At 49.3% G+C, this 17,859-nt stretch overlaps 2 non-coding genes across 2 annotated transcripts; both read right to left on the bottom strand.

Annotated features, from left to right (window-relative positions):
* Positions 1–236: 236 nt before the first annotated feature.
* trnal-uag (transfer RNA leucine (anticodon UAG)) lies at positions 237–319 on the bottom strand. Its single transcript has one exon. It is a non-coding gene; the product is annotated as a tRNA-Leu (tRNA).
* Positions 320–4,034: 3,715 nt separating this feature from the next.
* Positions 4,035–4,117, bottom strand: trnal-uaa (transfer RNA leucine (anticodon UAA)). The gene has a single exon. It is a non-coding gene; the product is annotated as a tRNA-Leu (tRNA).
* Between the last annotated feature and the right edge of the window lie 13,742 nt (positions 4,118–17,859).

The raw sequence follows: 17,859 nt of genomic DNA, 5'->3' as shown, positions 1-17,859 counted from the left end.
TTCGGGAAAACAGTAAACTATTCATTCAGGATATTGGCAACATCTTCCACCCCGATACAAAGGTTACATTTTTGATCTTTTATGTGCCCTGCTGTTTGCTCAGTTGCCTCTGACTCTCATGTTTTAATGCAACATCTTTGGGTCCATTGTTACTTTGTTAGTCCATGTTCTTTCCTGCTTTCTCTTTGCTCTTCACCGCTGTTCCCAAACGCCTCCAGTGCAGTCAAAACGCAACTTGTCAGAAGTGGGACTCGAACCCACGCCTCCAATGGAGACTGCGACCTAAACGCAGCGCCTTAGACCGCTCGGCCATCCTCACTGCCGGCGATATACTATCAATGCTAAGGAAATTATTCATTCTTTGTGAAAGTATTTGTGAGATTGTGGAAATGTCTGGAAGAGGAAAGACCAGCGGGAAAGCTCGGGCCAAGGCCAAGACTCACTCCTCCCGGGCTGGACTGCAGTTCCCGGTGGGCCGTGTTCACAGGCTCCTGAGAAAGGGTAACTATGCTGAGCGTGTGGGTGCCGGAGCCCCGGTCTTTCTGGCTGCTGTGCTCGAGTATCTGACCGCTGAAATCCTCGAGCTGGCCGGCAACGCGGCCCGGGACAACAAGAAGAACCGCATCATCTCCAGACACCTGCAGCTGGCCGTCCGCAACGACGAGGAGCTCAACAAGCTGCTGGGAGGGGAGACCATCGCTCAGGGCGGGGTGCTGCCTAATATCCAGGCCGTGCTGCTGCCCAAGAAAACCAGCGCTCAGAGCTCCCAGAAAAAGTAAAGCGGCCAAAATGTCATCTAATAAACCAAAGGCTCTTTTCAGAGCCACCCACAGTCTCTGTGAAAGGGCTGGTTACTGTCAGGAGGGAATCAGAGATGGAGTTATTGGAACAGTGGATTGACCTGTTTCACATCTGTCCAGGTGTGTTTTCAGTTCCCTCTCTGGATTTCGCTCTGTTTCTCTGCTCACACATCTCCCCCTCTAGTTAAGTGAAGAAGTGAACTACAGGGTGTCAGAATCAACAATTGAATAAATCCCGCTGCCTTCGATTTGATAAATCCCGAGATTATCCCGGTACATTAACGGGAACTGGTTCGGAGCTGATGAATTAATTTAATAATGGAAGTGTCCGGGTTAATTCTCTGTTTTTCATTTGGACAGTTTGAATTGTGTTTTTATTTCTCTCCGGTGATCTGAGCGCCGCTTCTCAATGAGAATCTGCTCCCGGAACAGAGTAAATGCAGGAAGGAAGAGGCCATTCTCGGGCTGTGTGTCTCTCTCCTAACCTGATCTGTTTAGACCGCACTGTTCCCAGAGGACGGAATCAGTGAGAGTTGTGCACACACAGGAGCTGAGTCCATTGCAGCGCTTTAATATGTGCCTTCCCCCCGGCCCTCCCTATTCTCCAGACACAGAGCTGTCTGTTCCCCCCGGCGGCGGGATAGGGTCGGGGATTCTCTCCCCGCAGTGTCAGGGTCTGCAGCCCCGGGGAACTGGCGGTTTCAGTCAGAGTGACCGAGCTAACTTACATATCCTGTGTATTGATCTCCAATGGATTCAAATATTAGTGAACTCATTGGGTAATGTTTGTAAATAACCCTCATGTGAACGGACCCGGCTCCATTAATGCCTTCCAAATAAAACTGGGATCCATTTCTTTTCCCCAAATGCCAGCTAACGGATCCCAGGAGCGGGTTGAGATTGTGCTGAGCAGCAATGAGTCTCCGGTAATGCTGCTTTCTAAATTCCAGACCAGCTCTCAGTCCGACAGGCCTTTCGGGAAAGTGATGTGACAAAACAGAAACCATGTGACCGCCCCTTCAATCTAATGGGTTTGATGATGAACAGAGATGGCAGCTCTTTCCTTTGCTGATTTGGTGGCTCTGAAAAGAGCCCTTGTTACACTTGTTACTGAAGCTGGGTTTAAGGTGCGTTCCCCGCGGATGCGGCGGGCCAGCTGGATGTCTTTGGCCATGATGGACCGGGATCATTCTGGTGAATCTGCTCATTTTCCGACAGAAGCATCAGTCGCTGTTTGAACTGTTTAAAGTCAGGGGTGTATTAGCAGCCAGAAAGTGAAGGGCAGTTCATTGCTCCCTGCAGCATTATCCGCCTCTTTCAGGTGAAAGGATCAGAAACCGCTCGTTTCTGTCAGTCCCCGAGAAGCCTGTGTGAAGCGGTTAGTCGCTAATTTGTTCCTTTTACAGAGAGGAAGCTGATATTTGTCCCGTTTTAAATTGCTGAACCGGACCTTCCTCCCGCCGCTTACAGTTAACAGATTGACAAATGAAAACGATTCCTAAAATCGCGTCAGGATTTTGTGACGGTAAACACAGTAAAACAGAACATAAAATGAGAGGTTTTAAAATTGTTGCCTGAAAATTGAAATTTTCCATCACTTCAATTCCTTCCTGCTCTGAAATTGCCGGGCTTTTTCCAATTGGAAAATCTAAGCCAATGAGAACTTCTATTTACTTATATGTGATTCTCCTATTGGTTAAGAATTGGATTGAGAAGCGGGTGACCAATCAGAGACAGAGTCAAACTGCGGGGATTCCAGGCCCCCAGTAACTGAGCTGAAACTGTTCAGATTGACAAACCCTGGCAGTAGCTTCACACATTGGACACTTCACGCTGAGTCATTCAAGGTCTGGTGTGAGAGAAGCTTCAGATCCTGTCATTACTCTCTGACTCATTATTCATCCAGAACCAAACAATTAGTAAATGTGAAGCAGTGAAGAGACCTTTCACTCTCACTGCAGAATGTGTCATCTGGGGAAATAAGGAACTGTTATTTTCGGAGATTCCAGGTTCATTCCTCCCTGAACAAATCCATTCCTCACATTCCCAATCACAGCCTATCCCAGCACCTGTTGTCACCCGACTCCAGCTGAATTGGAGAAACTCATGTGTTGGGGTTTGAGTTGTGAGGTGGGGTTTCTCCGCCAGTGTTCCTGTCTTCCAGACTCTCCCCCTGAATTTGTGAACTGTGACTGTACCGAACACATCTCCAGTTAGAGTGAGGGCCGGATATCCCTCTGTTTTCTTACAGAGAGTGGGGAAAGGGCTGGGTGGAGGGGAGTCACCAGGGATCCTGGATTTACTCCAAATCATTTCCATGTGGAATCTGCAGGCGGGGCCGGGACAGGGATCATTTGATCAGGGGATCAGCTCTTTCCTGAGAGATGTGGGTGGCTCTGAGAAGAGCCTTTGTGTTCAGATGTTTCCAAGTTTCCCGCGCTCTTTCACTTCTTTCCAGACCCTGCTTTCTGAGCCTTCGCTGCTTTCGGCTTGACCTTGCTCTTCCATGTCTGCACTTTCTTCAGCGCCTTTCCACCCGCCGCACTCTTGCCTTTTTTGACCTTCTTCGCAGGAGACTTTTTCTGAAGCGCTTCTTTCTTCACCACCTTATTTGGCGTTGCCGCCGCCTTGCTGCTCGTTTTCTTGGCTGTTACTTTCTTTGTTGTCACTTTCACGTCTGCTGGTTTCTTCACTAAAGATTTCTTGTCTGCTGGTTTCTTCACTGAAGATTTCTTGTGTGCTGGTTTCTTCACCTTCTTTCCCACTTTTCCCTAGGTTTTCCTTCTTGCTGATTTTGAAGGAGGCGGAGGCTCCCTGTCCCTTGCTCTGCACCAGGGAGCCTTTGTTCACATTCCTCTTGATACTTTGCTTGATCTGGGTTTTGAGCTTCTCCCGAGCGGTGGCAGACCTGCAAGGAATCAACTACCAGCTAGCGTATAAAGAGAGACCAAGGCTCAGGGCCTTCAGTTACCTGGAGGGGAGTCGGAGAGGCAGCGGATCCTGTGAGGAATCACAATCCAGGAAGGATGAGAAGGTCATTGTCAGGGGACAGAGGAGATTAAGTTAAAGATTTACCAGTTTATAAGCAAGCGCAGAGCCAAGGAACGGTGCTGGGGCAGATCAAATAATAGGAAGCTGTGATCAGTTGGAAGGCAAGAGTGATCAAATGACAGAAGAGATGATGGTGCAAGGCAAAAGTCAGGGTAAGAAAATGTAACATTTTGTAAGCACAGATACCAGGAGTGGGGTTTGAACCCACGCAGACACATGTCTATTGGATCTTAAGTCCAATGCCTTAACCACTCGGCCATCCTGGTACATTAGCCAACCACTGAAAATGAAATTTAATGTGATCCGGGTGCCATCTGGCCTTTCACAATTTTAAGTTATGACTCCTCTCCCATGCTGAATTGGACCCTTCATTATTTATGAACCTCAATCGGATCACCCCTCAGTCTAGGTTTCTCTAAGGTGTAGGGTCCCAACTCTTTTAGTCTAACTTGATAACCAAGATGTCTTATACTGGGAATTCGTCGAATGTCTCTCCTCTGTACCCTTTCCAAAGCCTCAATATCACCCATCATGTGAGGAGACCAAGACTGGATACAATATTCCAAGTGAGTCCTGACCAAGGTTTCATAAAAGGACAAATTCGGGACATCTCAGATACTGAAGGAGTCCATGTCCAGAAGCAGCAAGACCTGGACAACATTCAGACTTGGGCTGCTAAGTGGCAAGTAACATTCACACCACATAAGTACCAGGCAATGACCATCTCCAACAAGAGAGAATGTAACCATCTCCCTTTGACGTTCAACAGCATTACCATCGCTGAATCCCCCCACCATCAACATCCTGGGGGTTACCATTGACAAAAGCTTAACTGGACCATTCATATACATACTCTGGCTACAAGAGTAAATCAGATAGTGGGAATTCTGTGATGAGTAACTCAGCTCAAGGCACATGGTGAAATGCTCATTAGGAGAGCTGGAGAAATGGACTGGTCAGGTGGGCAGAAATGTGGCAAATGGAATTCAACTTGGAGAAGTGTGAGGTGATGCCTTTGGTGAGGTCAGACACAGCAAAGGAAGACACAATTAATGGGTGAATGCTGAGAGGTGTAGAGGAAGTGAGGGACGTTGAAGTGAATGTCCACAAATCCCTGAAAGTAGCAGGATAGGTTGATAAGTTGGTTGAGAAGGCTTATGGAATCCTTTCCTTTATTAGCCGATGTATAGAATATAAGAGCAGGGAGGTTATGCTGGAACTGTATCAATCATTAGTTAGGCCACAACTTGAGTTCTGTGTGCAGTTCTGGTCACCTCATTCCAGAAAGGATGTAATTGCACTAGAGAGGTTACAGAGGAGATTTACGAGGATGTTGCCAGGACTGGAAAAATGCAGCTATGAGGAAAGATTGGATAGACTGGGGTTGTTCTCCTTGGAATAGAAGAGGCTGAGGGGAGATTTGATTGAAATGTACAAAATTGTGAGGTGTCTGGATAGAATGGATGGGAAGGGTCTATTTACCTTAGTAGGGAGGTCAGTGACTAGGGGGCATAGATTTAAAGTGATGTGTTGAACAATTAGAGGGGAGATGAGAAAAGGTTTTTTCACCCAGAGGGCTGTGGGAGTCTGGAACTCACTGCCTGTAAGGGTAGCTGAGGCAGAAACCCTCAACTCATTTAAAAGGAGTCTGGATGTGCACCTCAAGTACCTGAACCTGCAGGGCTACGGTCCAAATGCTGGACAATGGGATTCAGCTGGGTGGCTCGTTTTTTGGCCTGCCTATGCTGTAAACTTTCTATGTTCTATGATTCTATGCAGACACAATGAGCCCAATGGCCTCCTTCTCCACTGTAATAATTTTGTGATTTTTGACTCTCCAAAACTTGTCAATCATCTACAAGGCACAAACCAGGATGAGTGCAGCACCAACAATACTCTAGAAACTCGACACTGTTCAGGACAAAGCAGCCGCCTTGATTGTCACCCCATTCACCACCTTAAACATTCACTCCCTTCACCACTGACGCACAGTGGCAGTAGTGTGTACCATCTACCAGATGCACTGCTGCAACTCACCAAGGCTCCGCAGACAGCACCTTCCAAACCGAAGACCTCCACCACCTTGAAGGACAAGGGCTGCAGATGCATGGAAACACCACCATGTGCAAGCTCCCCTCCAAGTCACACACCATCTGATCTGCAAATATATCGCTGTTCATTCACTGATGCTGGGTCAAAATCCTGGATCTCCCTTCCTAATAGCACTGTGGGTGTACCTACACCACATGGAGTGCAGCAATTCGAGAAGGGAGCTCACTGCCACCTTGTCAAGGACAATTAGGGATGGGTAACAAATTCTGGACTTGCCAGTGTCGCTCACATCCCATGAAAGAATATGCCTCATTTTATACTCAATTGTCCTCTGAATGCAGCCCAACCCTCTATTTGCTCCAACTATCACTTCACAGCATTGCTGCTGTACCTTTAGAGATCTGTGCACTAGAACATCCAGATCTCTGCTCAAAATTATTTTCTTTTTTCCACCTACTTTAATGTTTTTCCCTGAAGGGTGTATGAATGTTGAGCATTCGCCCTGTCCACATGAATAACACTGCACTTACCCAAATTAAACATAATTTACCAGTCATGAACCCAATCTCCCAACACATTAAGATCAGCCTGAAACAGTCGAGTATCGTCTACAGTCTGAACACTCGCACAGATCTTCAAATCATCTGTCAATTTACAGATGGTGCCCCCTACACCTACATCCAGATCATTAATAAAAATAGTAAAGAGCAACAGTCCCAACACCGATCCCTGTGGGACACCACTGGTAACTGGTCTCCAAACAGATCCAGATCCATCTGTAACTACTTTCTGCCTACGTCCTGCCAGTCAGTTCCCAATCCAGATCAATATATTACCACTGATACCAGGGACTTTAATCTTATAGAGAAGCCTCTTGTGTGGAACCTTATCAAAATCTTTTGGATGAGATCAGCTAATTGAACACAGGCTGGGGATGAGGCCTAGGCCTGTCCTGCTTTGTGTGTGGGTCTGAGAACCACACAAGGTGAGATCAGCTCACTGAGCACAGGCCCATCCTGCTCTATATAGTGCTCAGTACCTCACCAAATGAGAATAACTAACACACCACAGGCCATGGAGCCTCGGCCCATCCTTCCCTGATTGCGGTTCAGTGCCAACCAGGTCAGATTAGCTAATTCAGCACAGGCCGGAGATGGAAGCTGGATCTTTCCTGCTCTGGGGGCTCCGTACCATACCAGGTGCGATGAAGTAAAATACCACAGGCCGGGGATGGAGCCTGAGATTTCCCTGTTCTGTGTGGGGCTCTGTACAACAATGTGTGAGAAGAACTATCATCCCTCAGGCTGAGGAAGGAGCCTGGGCCCATTCTGTTCTGTGTGGCTCCTACCACACTGAGTGGAATCAGTTAACTCAACACAGGCCATGAATACAACCAGGCCCTTTCCTGCTCCGTGTGGCTCAGTATCACACCAGGTGGCATCAGCTAACACAGCACAGGCTGGGGCTGGGGCTGGAGCCTGGGCCCGCCCTGCTCTGTGGGCTCAGTAACAACCCGTAAGATGAACTTTTTTCAAAAGACTTCAGTGTATTTATCTCTGTCCAACACTCTGAGGCAGCTTTCTGTGTTTATAAAGAGTGTAATTTATTGACTGGTCTCTTGGATCAAACAGGGTAACAGACAGAGGTCTGTGTGCAGAGGGTTTGGAGGTGAGCTCTGATTCCTAACGCTTTCTGGACTGTGAGGAATAAAGAATGAATGAGAGAGAGAGAATGTGGGAGAAGGGATGATGGAAGAATTTGTCCGTGAACCTGATTAAAAGTGGCTCAAACGCAAGATAATATTAAGATATCAAGAGCAGAACATTAACATAATCTGAGTTCCGCGATCTGGTCGGGTCCCATTCCCCTGAAGTGAGGAATGAACGGGTGGGGAAATTCCGCCTGGAGTTATATTTGTCTCCAATGAAGATGAGTTCACAGTGAGGATGGAATAGCTCAGTTGGGAGAACAGTAGATTGAAGAACCAGGATACAATCCCTGGTTTCATCAGTTTTAATTTGGTGTCTCCATCAGTTTAAGTAGAGAGAATCAGAGGGGAGATTTTCCACTCTTGACCCCATGGGCTGAATTTTAAACTAACGGTGCGGCTCTCGGCAGAGACACCGTGAGTGGGTGCCGTCACCACACGAGTGAAATGTGGCCGGCCGACCCCGATCACGGAGCAGCTGACCAATTAATGAAGGGGAGGCGTGGGGCCCATGTAAACAAGGACCAGAGGTAGGGAACGAGGCACCGATGGCACCGACATCTGACACAACGGTAGGTGCTGGCACCATATTGAAAGGACTGCCAGACCTGTATTCACTGCTGCCTGGTTTAAAGGAGTGTCTTCCTGAGAGCCCTCTGCTGTCCCAGAACCCGTTCTGCTGCCGCTGCTGTCCCAGAACCCGTTCTGCTGCCTCTGCTGCCCCAGGTCCCGTTCTGCAGCCTCTGCTGTCCCAGAACCCGTTCTGCTGCCTCTGCTGCCCCAGGTCCCGTTCTGCTGTCCCAGGACCCGTTCTGCTGCCCCAAGACCCATTCTGCTGCCTCTGATGCCCCAGGACCCGGTCTGCTGCATCTGCTGTCCCAGAACCCGTTCTGCTGCCTCTGCTGCCCCAGGTCCCGTTCTGCTGTCCCAGGACCCGTTCTGCTGCCCCAAGACCCATTCTGCTGCCTCTGCTACTCCAGGACCCGTTCTGCTGCATCTGCTGCCCCAGGACACGTTCTGCTGCCCCAAGACCCGTTCTGCTGCCTCTGATGCCCCAGGACCCGTTCTGCTGCCCCAGGACCCGTTCTGCTGCCTCTGCTGCTCCAGGACCCGTTCTGCTGCCCCAGGACCCGGTCTGCTGCCTCTGCTGCCCCAGGACCCGTTCTGCTGCCTCTTCTGCCCCAGAACCCGTTCTGTTGCCTCTGCTTCCCCAGGGCCCGTTCTGCTGCCCCAGGACCCGTTCTGCTGCCTCTGCTGCTCCAGGACCCGTTCTGCTGCATCTGCTGCCCCAGGACCTGTTCTGCTGCCTCCGCTACCCCAGGACCTGTTCTGCTGCATCTGCTGCCCCAGGACCTGTTCTGCTGCCTCCGCTGCCCCAGGACCCGTTCTGCTGCCACTGCTGCTCCAGGACCCGTTCTGCTGCATCTGCTGCCCCAGGACCTGTTCTGCTGCCTCCGCTACCCCAGGACCTGTTCTGCTGCATCTGCTGCCCCAGGACTTGTTCTGCTGCCTCCGCTGCCCCAGGACCTGTTCTGCTGCATCTGCTGCCCCAGGACCTGTTCTGCTGCCTCTGCTGCCCAGGACCCATTCTGCTGTCCCAGGACCCGTTCTGCTGTCACTGATGCCCCAGGACCCGTTCTGCTGTCACTGATGCCCCAGGACCCGTTCTGCTGTCTCTGCTGCCTGATAGGTAAGGAGCTGCATGCGAGCCTGCAGTGACCATGGTCCAATAGTTTAGCGATGCCTTCCTGCAGGTTCGCCTCCAGGTGACAACAGATAGGTGGAAGATCCTCTTCCCCAGGGATGGGAGGTGGAGACCTGTCCACCTGACCAAGCAAAGCTGCTTTGAGATAGTAGGTGAAGTCAGCAGCCGTGGGGTCACCCCCAAGACATGGATCCAGTGCAAGAAGTGGGTCAATGACCGGATCCGGGCTGCTCAGGCGCAAACTCAAAACACTTTGGACCCTTTGGACATTGCGCATGGCAGAGTGAGAGGGAGTGTTTGGTGGAAAGGGAGTGACCACCCAGTCATGTGTATTGGGGAATGGCAGCAGGACATGCTGCCTGAGGCTTGGCTGCATCTCGGTGGGAGGTGCACGTCAGTCATTGTATAAACTCACACAGTCCCTCGAGAGGGGCCACATGCAGGAGGAATATGTGTGTCCACATCATGGACTGCTGGACTATCACCATCAGAGATATTGGGTTTGTCCCCGCTGGGAGACTAACTTTGTTGATCATAGTGGCTGCAGGAGAAGACAGCCCACAATCGGAAATAGCATGTCAAGACTGGCAGTGGATGCCTTATCTCCATGTCCTCATCCCGATGGAGGAGGAGGCCATGGAACAGGCCGGGCAGTAAAGCAGCTGCTCCATAGCTGATGGAGAGACAGGGACACCTACCTAAGAGAGTGAATGAACATCTCCTGGGGCACAAGGGTGCATCTGCTGCAAAGGAGCCACACTGCTCAGCTGTTCACCACTGCATCAATGGAGCTGCACAGTAGGGGTGGTTGGAATGTCACGATGGGCAGACCCTAACCCTTCAATGTCCCTGTTTTCACATGCAGGCTAGGATGAAAGACAAGAGCGAAGAGCTGGAGAGACTGGGGGACAGCCAGACACCTCTGAGGAGGAGGAGGGAGCCTCAGAGGGTGCACCGTCACATCATTCCCCTGCACCCTCCACCAGCACAGAAACCCTCACTCGGTGGGTATCCACTCGCTGTTAGATTTGGGCACACAAGCTGGTGAGCACGTCACAGACAGGCCCGGGCAGATGACGGAGGCAGTGACAGCCGAGGCCACTGGCAGTTGGAAGTCTGTGGGAGGCCAGGCCCATGCTGAGTCCCAGGCTGATGACGTGCCTCTGGTGTCACCAGCAACACGGGAAATGCTGAAGCTGCAGCAAGAGGTCAGGCAACATCTGGCAGAGTTGCCGGAGGTTATGTGTACCCAAGTTCGGATGATGGAGGAGTCCATCCAGGCCTTGCATGCTGTACTGTCTCTGATGGGGGTGTGTCTGGCTTCCTTCCTTGAGAGATTGGTGACTCTGATGGAGAGCCAGATCCAGCCGACCAATCAGTGGCTGCCGGAGATGTGTGCAGACCTGCACTCCATCGCTTTGTCCATGAGCTCCATCCAGCGGTGACAAGGCGAGAGGGGGGAACGAGGCACCTGAACTCTTCACCAGGTCCACGTCCCTCTCAGGTCAGCAGCGAGTTACAAGTGTGTCTTATAAGGGGGAGGAGCAGCTGGCTGCTACATCTGGGGTCTCCTCTCAGGGTGCTCCTGGTGTGGACAGTAGCTCCAAAGCCCCTCTGCCAGTGCCACAAGTGATGCCAGTGCCTGCCTCCATCACCCTCGATGACAGAGGGGGGTCCCTGTACCTGTGCAGGAGGCCCTCAGTGTGCCGGGGCCCTCCAGGCCTCAGGCAGCAAGAGGACGGCCACCAATGTCATCCCAAGCCATGGGGCAGCAAGGTCAGCAGCCTGTCTCCACCTCAGCTGACAGAGCAGGGGGAGCACCACGTAGGAGCACGCGGAAAAGATTTCAGAAGAGCACCTAGATTCACTGAGGGGTTCACGGTGAATGTACATTCCAGATGGATAGGGTTGCGTTTGTTGTCACACGGAAGAAAGAAATGATGTTCTCTCACTATGTCTCCTTCCTATTGTTGATGCCCTTTGGGACTTCATTTAAACCGTTCCTCCCAAGGGGCTGGAAGTGAGGGACCAAGCCCTGAGTTCACAAAGCTTCGGCCTTGTCACTGTGCGATGTGTACCTGGACGCTGCAGTACAGAAGGAAGGAGGCGACAACAGGGCTGTTTAAAGCTAAGACTTTATTGCTGTGGTTCCAGAAGGTGGTAAGGCTCAAAGGAAACTTGAATGTATAAGGGTGTCTCATGTCTCCCTTGTGGGCCCCTTTCCTGCTGTGCCTGAGGTTCTTCATCTGGCACTGCTTGGGCAGCATCCTCCTCCACATTCTCATCATCAGAGGAGACATCACACTCCACGATATCCTCACTAGTCAACACCTCACCCCTCTGTAATGCCAGATTGTGCTGTGCACAGCAAACCACCACGATATGCGAGACCCTCGCCGGGACATACTGAAGGGCTCCACTGGATCGATCTAGGCACCTGAATCTCATCTTCAGGAGACCAATGGCCTCCTTGATGGTCGCTCGGGTTGACCCGCAGCAGGTGTTGTAGCTCTCCTCTGCATCCGTGCGTGGGTTCCTCACAGACGTCAGTAGTCATGTCCTCAGTGGGTAGCCCTTGTCTCCAAGGATCCATCTCTGAAAGCGGATGGGGCCGCGGAAAGGTTCTGGCACCTGGGAGTGCCTTCGTATGCAGGCGTTGTGGCTGCTTCCCGGGATTTGTGCACACACCTATGGGATCCATTTGCAGTGGTCGCAGACCAATTGCACACTGAGTAAGTGGAAGCCCTTCCTGTTGAAGGCTGCTGGCTGGTCTGCAGGAGCCTTGATGGTCACATGGGTGCAGTCAATGACACCCTACACCTGGTGGAATCCAGCGATGGCCCCAAATCCTATAGCTCTCTCAGCTTGACTGTTTGGATCAATGTGCACATAGTCACCGGCCCTCTTGAACAGGACATTGGTGACCTCCTTGATGCACTGATTCACTACAGACTGTGAGATTCCACACATATCTCCAGTGGATCCCCACAATGATCTGGTGGTGCAGAAGTTCAGTGGCACGGTGACCTTCAGTGACACTGGCATCAGGTGCCCACCAAGTCGCATGGGGCACAGCTGCATCATGGCAGAGAGATCAGTGACGACCTCCGTGGAGAGGTGCAGTCTGCGGAGACACTGTCACTCGGACATCTGCAGGTTGTTGAACCTCGGCTGACGTGTTCCTCTGCCTCCTTCTCCAGCCTCCTGTTCGAGGCTGGCCTTCCTGTGGGCCCCCAAGCTGCTGTGGTGCCCCTGCTGGTGCCTGCGCCTCCCTCCCTTCCTCTCTACTCCTCCTCCTCCTCCTCAATGGGAGCCACGAATGAGGCCCATGACAGGTTGCCCCTCCCTGAGTGCAAGGCCTTCACAGTAAACAACACCCAGCCACATTTACCTCATTTGTCATCCTCAATGAAGTGGCACTGCCCCAATGGCACCCTGGTGTTGTTCCCTCTGCAGAGCTGGCACATTGGCCCCCACTCCTGACAGTGTTTCCCGATGCCCTTTCCCCCTCCACCCTTGCTGCCAAGTGACGCTGCCTCACCCGATAGCTTCCCAGTGAAGCCAACACTCAGCTCCCACCTCCCAGTTGCCTCCTTTAACCAGGCGAGGCTCTGAAGCCCCGTGGTTCCCGTGTGCTATTAGTTCAATTGGATCCAGTGAATAAAATTGCTGACAATTGGATTCATAAATACTTTAAATGCCTTCTTGCCGTGTGGATGTGCGAAGTCTGCCCTCCATGTCAGCTGCCGACAGAAAAATCCGGTCCAACGTCTTCCATCCCTATTTTATACTCCCCCCCCCCGCTCCCCCTCCCCGGCCTCCATTCCCGTCTCCAACGGTCCCTTAAAATTCTGGCCCATGTCTCTAAGACTAATGGGAGTGAAACCACATCTGCTCCTTAGACTGAACAGGGAGAGCTGCTCTCTCTGTGTTTAAAGTGAATGAATCTGATCTTTACCTTGTCTTACTGGAACGTTCACTGTCTGGAAATGTCTGTTTGAAAATGTTTTCCTATTATATTAATGGAGCAGAGGAGCAGATGTGAGGTACTGTTGAACAGAGAGGTTTGGAAGTGGGTGAAGGGGTGGAATGACGGTGTAAGTGAGAGGTGCAGTGAGTTGGCCATTCTCAATAGAGTGTCAGGAATGAAGGTCAGAGGAACAGACCAGGCTGGAAACACAGAAAGAGCGAGGAGAAGCTGGTGTGAAAAACAGAGATTAAACAACGGGCTTGTTCATTTGGTTTGGGTCTGGTGTTTAGAATACCCGGAATCTGGGTTCACTTCCCTTCCAACTCAGCGAATTGTATCAACATTATGTTCATAAAACCAGAGAATGATACCCAAAGAAGGAGACCATTTGGTCCATTGTGTCAGTGCTGTCTCCTGTAATCTGTACATTTTTCCTTCCAGTATTTATCCCAATTGCTTTTCAAAGTTACGACTGAAGCTGCTTTCAAGTCCTGATCAGACAGTGCATTCCAGATCACAACACATCACTGGATAAAAAATCATTCCTCATTTCGCCTCTGGTTCTTTTCTCAATCACCTGATAAATACATCCTCTGGTTACTGACCTTTTTGCCACTGGAAACAATTTCTCCTTATTTAACTTATTAAAAACCTTCTTGATGATGTCACATACTAGACTGCCAGTAAAACTGAAGCCCATGGAATAAAAGGGACAATGACAGCATGCATATGAAGTTTGCAGACTGATACGAACATAGGAGCAGGAGTAGGCCATTCAGCCAGTCGAGCCCACCCTGCCATTCAATATGATGATGACTGATTGTCCACTTCAATGCCTTTTTCCCACACTATCTCCATCTCCCCTATGTCATTTGTATTTAGAAATCTGTCAATCTCTGCTTTAAACATACTCAATGACTGAGCTTCCACAGCCCTCTGAGGTAGAGAATTCCAAAGATTCACAACCCACTGAGTAAAGAAATTTCTCCTCATCTCTGTCCGAAGTGGCTTTCCCCTTCCGTTGAAATTGTGTCCCCTGGTTTTAGACTCCTCAACCGGGGGAAACATCGTAGCTTCATCTACGTGTCTATCCCTTTAAATATTTTGTAAGTTTCAATGAGATCACCTCTCATTCTTCAAAACTCTAGAGAATACAGGCCCAGTTTCCCCAATCTCTCTTCATTTGACAGTCCCGCCATCCCGGGAACAAGTCTGGTGAACCTTCGTTGCACTCCCTCTATGGCAATGATATCCTTCCGAAGGTAAGGGGAACAAAACTTCACACAGTATTCCAAAGTGCAGACCAACCAAGGTTATATACAATTGAAGCAAGGCTTCACTACTCCTGTACTCAAATCCTCTTGCATATCCTCTAACATATCATTAGCCTTCCTAATTGCTTGCTGCACCTGCATGTTAGCTTTCAGTCACTTATTGACAAGGACACCCAGGCCCCTTTGTACATTCACACTCTTACCATTTAACAAATAATCTGCACATCTGTTTCTCCTACCAAAGTGGATAACCTCACATTTTTACACATTATATTTCATGTGCCACTTTCTTGTCCACTCACTAAGTCTGTCCAAATTCCCTTGAAGCCGCTTTGCAACTTCCTCACAACACACATTCCCACCTAGTTTTGTGTCATCTGCAAACTTGGAAATACTACATTTGGTCCCCGCATCCAAATCATGTGAACAGCTGGGTCACAGTGTGGTGGTGAACAGTTGTATTTCTGTCTGGAGGAAGGTTTACAGTGGGTTCCTCATAACTTCAGTTATGTGCAGACACTGGAAAAGCTGGGGTTGTTCTCCTTGGAGCAGAGCAAGTTCAGAACAACTTTGACAGAGTTAGAATCAAGGAATCAAATGGTTACAGTACAGAAGGAGACCATACAGTCCATCATGTCCATGACAGCTCTTTGCAAGAGCAAATCAGCTAATTCCACTCCTCTGCCCTTTCATTGTAGCCCTGCAAATTTTCTCGATTCAGATGTTTATCCAATTCCCTTTTGAAAGCCACGATTGAATCTGCCTCCAGCACACTCTCAGGCAGTGTATTCCAGATCCGAACCACTCACTCTGTCCCACACCCCGGTACCATTGCAGAAAATCTTTTCTGTTCATTTCATCCCTCATAAATAATTGAAATGAAATGTTTATTAGGAAATGCACAACATAAAAAGGAGAGAGAAATAAATGCTGAGCAAAATAGAAGTCAATGTTTGGAAGGTAAAAAGAGCAAAAGATGTAACTTTTATTCTGGATGAATGAGAGGAATATATCACACTTTGGGGATTTTGTAAGAGGATTTACTGATAAACCTGGGATTTGAGAGGAAGCTGCTTCATGGTTTACAGAACAAATTCAGCCCCTGGGGTGGAGCCAACAGCTGCACCGTCCAATAACAGACAGGCCGGGGACACTGTCTCAGGCCTAGTGAGCTCAGTCGATGAAAGCATGAAACTCTGAATCTCAAGTTTTTGAGTTTGAGCCCACGGTGGGTGTTTTCTATTTCCTTTTTAGGCTGATTTTACAGGCGTTATCCAGCTCTGAATTCCTCGGCAGAGAGTTCAAGGAGTGTTTGAAATGAGATTCAACAGCAGTATGAGAAAGTCTCTCCTTGATTCAGGACTCTTACCTCTCTGCAGCATCTCGCTGCTGAAGATTGAACTTTTTCTCATTTCATTCTCAGCTCAGGGTCAGTGTGGATCACTGGGACTTCTGGCTGTCTCCCACTTCACAATCCATCAGTGCTGAGAAATCAATGGGGAATATTACTCACATGTTGTAATGTTTTATAAATACTTGAATGTATTTCACACTGTGTCCAACAGTGTGAATCTCCACTGGTATATCAGCTCACCAACACTTCAACAGAACATTCACATAATGTGAGCTCTGACATCTGTTCAGATCCCATTCCCAAGACCTGGAAAGTGGGATTGGGCTGGATCGCTCTTTTTCAGCTGGCACAGACACGATTGCTAAATGGTCTCATTCTGTGCCATAAATTTTCTCCATTTTCTATGTTCTATGAAGTGAGGTGTGAGTGGGAGGGGCAATTCCACCAGGGTTATATTTTATACCAAAAGAATGACACAAGGAAAACTTCACATTTTTATTCATTCATTCATGCGATGTGGGCATCGCTGGCTAGGCCAGCATTTATTGCCCATCCCTAATTGCCCATGAGAAGGTGGTGGTGAACTGCCTTCTTGAACCGCTGCAGTCTATGTGGGGTAGGTACACCCACAGTGCTGTGAGAAAGGGAGTTCCAGGATTTTGACCCAGCGACAGTGAAGGAACGGCGATATTGTTCCAAGTCAGGATGGTGTGTGGCTTGGAGGGGAACTTGCAGGTGGTGGTATCCCCTGCATTTGCTGCCCTTGCCCTTCTCGGTGGTAAAGGTCGCTGGGTTTGGAAGGTGCTGTCTAAGGAGTCTTGGTGCATTGCTGTAGTGCATCTTGTAGACGGTACACACTGCTGCCACTGTGTGCCGATGATGGAGGGAGTGAATGTTTGTAGATGGGGTGCTAATCAAGTGGGCTGCTTTGTCCTGGACGGTGTTGAGATTCTTGAGTTGGAATTGCACCCATCCAGGCAAGTGGAGAGTATTCCATCACACTCTTGACTTGTGAATTGCAGATGGTGGACAGGCTTTGGGGAGTCAGGAGTCATGGATGAGTGAGAGGAATATATCACACTTTGGGGCTTTTGTAAGAGGATTTATTGATAAATCTGGGATTTGAGAGGAAGCTGCTTCATGGTTTACAGAACAAATTCAGCCCCTGGGGTGGAGCCAACAGCTGCACTGTAATTACTCACCTCAGGATTCCAAGCCTCTGACCTGCTCTTGTAGTCACATTATTTGTATGGCTACCCATGGTAACCTCCATGATGTTGATGGTGGGGGATTCAGTGATTGTAGTGCTATTGACTGTCAAGGGGAGATAGTTAGATTCTCTCTTGTTGGAGATGGTCATTGCCTGGCACTTGTGTGGTGCGAATGTTACTTGCCACTTATCATCCCAAGCCTGTGAGACTGAAATAGCTCAGTTGGGAGTGTGTTGGACTGAAGATCCCTGGTTCAATCTGGGGTTTTGGCAGTTCTCCTTTATTCTGCATCGCCCTTTGGTTTTGACTCTTGAGCTGCACAATTTGCACTGAAATTATTTACCCAACTCTGAAGGTTGGATTGGAATAGAGAGATATCAATGATGGGAAATATTTACATTGTCAGCTTTAGCTTATTCTCTATCTCCTTGTGTCCTTTTCCCCAGTTTTTGAATCTTTCGGGGCCGGGTGAACATTTGATTTGCTGCATTTGTCCCAAACTGAAGCCTTTTCCACATCTCTGGGCGGTCAGACTTGCTCTGTCTGTTTTTGCTGCTCGTGACCATTAACGAGAAAGGCCACGAGTTCAAAGTTTATCAGCAAACGGAAGATGATTGGAAAGAATTCTGTGTTACTCCAGACCAGTGACAAAGATGCAATGGATGTTATTCAAAATAAATTCCCTTTGACATTTTATGTAAACTTGTTTGCATCTAAAAGTTGGATTTTAAGTG

This window comes from Heterodontus francisci, unplaced genomic scaffold (genome assembly GCF_036365525.1).
Source record: "Heterodontus francisci isolate sHetFra1 unplaced genomic scaffold, sHetFra1.hap1 HAP1_SCAFFOLD_58, whole genome shotgun sequence".
Lineage (NCBI taxonomy): Eukaryota > Metazoa > Chordata > Chondrichthyes > Heterodontiformes > Heterodontidae > Heterodontus > Heterodontus francisci.
Note: the sequence above shows the minus strand (reverse complement) of the source record. Positions and strands in the feature narration are given on the sequence as shown.